Here is a 2,946-nt window from a genome sequence, read left to right on the forward strand (position 1 = left end):
GTTTTGTATACATAAAATAGATACAAATGTAAACTAGATTTTAATTTAATTAATTGTAATTATTGTAAATGCCTGTTCTGATTGTCTAGCAACCACACGCCCTGAGATTAAGAGTCTTGTTATATAATAAAATTATATTAACTATTTGATTTTAAAGTTCTAATTTGAACCCAAGTTATTTTTTATATTTGAAAAAAGTTATAAATCGAGCAAAGATTCTTTTTATTTTTATTTTAAAATAAATTTTTTTTTTAAATTATTACAATAGATTACAAAATATAAAATTTTTATAAATGTCATAAAAATACTTGATTGTTTATATTCCAATTGAAGTTCATATCTTTTGAAATGATTCTCCTTTTTTTTTTTTTTTTTATGACTCCTAAATATTTTCCTTTTCACTACTTCACTTGAATCATATTTAGTATTTATTTGTTCATGATCACTAATTAAATTTAAACAAACATTTTGTTGTTTTCTTTCTTCAAATTATTCTTTCTTCAAAATTATTATATTTGACTTTTAATATTTTTTATAAATTAGTAAAAACATTGGCACAATATTTTAAAAATAAATTTACATTTTCTGTCAGGACTACTTTGAGCTCCTAAAAGAGACTGACTAGATCCACTTATCAGTGCTTGGTAAAGGCTAAAAAGTTAAAAAAAATGAAAGTCTTTTTTCTTATGACTTTGCTGTCTCATTATGTTAAAAAATAATTTTTAGTTGGTTTTAAAGTCTTTGAAAACTTAATCTACTTCATATACATAAAATAACGAGTTTTATAAGTTCATATTGTTGGTATATGCATTAGTTACAAGTTCATGAAAATAGGCACTTGTTTTATATAAACTGCATTGTTCCGATGTTCTAACGAAAATTGTCCCAATTATCCATTATTTAAATGTATAACTTAAAATTACCAAATCTTCATTTTGCATACAAATGATTGGATAAGTTATATTTATTTGTATAATGCATTACTATGCTATTTAAGATGTTCAATAATCCTATATTTTAAAGGAATTATTTATAAATCGTAAATTAGACTTAAGAAATAAATTATAACTTTTTATTATTTTTTTTTTTTATTGTGGTTATGATATCCTCAACAAATTTGTATTTGAACAGTATTTTAGGTATTATAGTATCTAATAAATCTTTAAAATAAATATCTGCTAAAATAGGGGTAATAAGTAATCCCATGGGGCATCCGAATTTTTGGATTTAGAATTTTTCATTAAATTGAAAATATCCTCTATCAATGTATTTTGCTAGTATTTTCATGAATTGTGTTTTGGCAATATTAAAGTTTTGTATATTTTTAATTGTTGGAATGTGTATATTACTAAACAGTGACTATGTGTCCAATGAGAGAAGTTTGTATCCTTGTGGAATTTTAATGTCAGTGATGTTTTTTTGAAATTCAAATGAGTCTTTAACATTATATTTATTAGTGTAAATATGCTTTAATATATCTGCTAGATATTTTGATAGCTCATATGTTGGGGAATTCGGGAATGAAACTATTGGTCTAACCGGGTTTATTAATAATATAATTTGGGTGATGTTGGTGAATTTATAATTAGTTTACAATATGTTTTGTCGTCAGTGTACTTTTGCTGTTTAACTGTTCTGGGGTTACATTTATATCAGTCATTAATTTGTGAGTTGGGTTTGTACCTACTTTTTTATGTTTGGTCGTCATTTACTAGCGTATTTGTTTTTTGGATACTCGTCTTTGGTGATAGTGACTGGTTAGTTTTGTCTGTTTTTGTTATTATTATGTCAGGTTGGGTTTTTAAAATTTTGTTGTTGTTCTGTCCATTTTTTGAGTTTTAGAGTTTGTCTTAGTGTTCTGTTGTTTTGTATATTATTTTTGTAGTCGGTTGTTATATTCACATACTTATCTCTCATTTCATCCCACCCATTCTCTTCTACACTGTTTTGAATAATTTATTCTTTATCAATGTTATGGCGGGTAGGGGTTCGAAAGGAACCTTTACTAGCCCAACCGTGAAAAGGAAAGAAATGGTCGAATTTTGTTATTTTTTATTTTCAAATAATTAAACATAGTAAAAGAAACAAAAAAATATACAAACCAAAAAAAAAAAAGGAAAGCTTAATATTATTACAAAATGAAATTAATCGAACACAAAAAAAAAACATACAAACTAGAAAAAAAGAGTCTTATGTCACCGGTGATTGATAGGGATCCGGCTGTGGTTGCTGTCCTGAGTGGATGTTCTGTGGAACTAGATCGACGTGCGTCTGGCTGCCTTGTCCTCTAGGAGGATGAGTCGAATAAGTCCGCCCGCCGTGGCTAAACTGACTAAGCCGGCGAAGATGGCCAGAATGCTGGCAACTATGCGTATGTGGTGAGGAGACGATACGTGTGTGCACACCAAGAGACTCACACAATGTGTGTTTTATTTTTTTTTTACAATATAAAAAAACAAAAGAAAAACATATGTTTTTTAAACAATAAAAACATATACGGTAGACGTGTGTTGGCCGCAACAATCACTAATAAGGGAAACTAAGGGTAATTTGTTGGGTTCATAATTTATATAATACTTAGGGCCAAGGGACAAAAACTGTTTTACATCTATTGGAAATTCCACACTGGTAAGGTCCAAAACAATTTTTTATTGTCTATATTTGTTGGATTTTTCTGATTTATTTTGACTATTTTATTTAATTGTTTTTCTTTTATATAATTTAAGTTCTGTTCATATGTATGATAGATCTTGTTGAAAAATTATTCACAAATAAATTGAGGAACGAGATCACAAATTTCTGTTCTGTACATTTAAATTTTACTTATTAAATTGTTCAGTTTGCGATGGCACTTTTTATCTTGATGTTTAAAATACTGTTCTTAAACCTGTCTGTGGATTATCCAATATTTAAATTTATAACTTATTATTATCCTCAATTACCCTA

The 2,946-nt window shown here is 27.1% G+C and overlaps 1 protein-coding gene across 5 annotated transcripts in view; it reads left to right on the forward strand.

Moving 5' to 3' along the window:
- The window catches only part of LOC106684880 (F-box/WD repeat-containing protein 10), an 81,549-nt gene that overhangs the window by 37,619 nt on the left and 40,984 nt on the right, over positions 1-2,946 (forward strand). The gene's annotated exons all lie outside the window — the stretch shown is intronic.

Source organism: Halyomorpha halys, unplaced genomic scaffold (genome assembly GCF_000696795.3).
Source record: "Halyomorpha halys isolate HHAL.00 unplaced genomic scaffold, Hhal_1.1 Scaffold625.1, whole genome shotgun sequence".
Taxonomy (NCBI): Eukaryota; Metazoa; Arthropoda; class Insecta; order Hemiptera; family Pentatomidae; genus Halyomorpha; species Halyomorpha halys.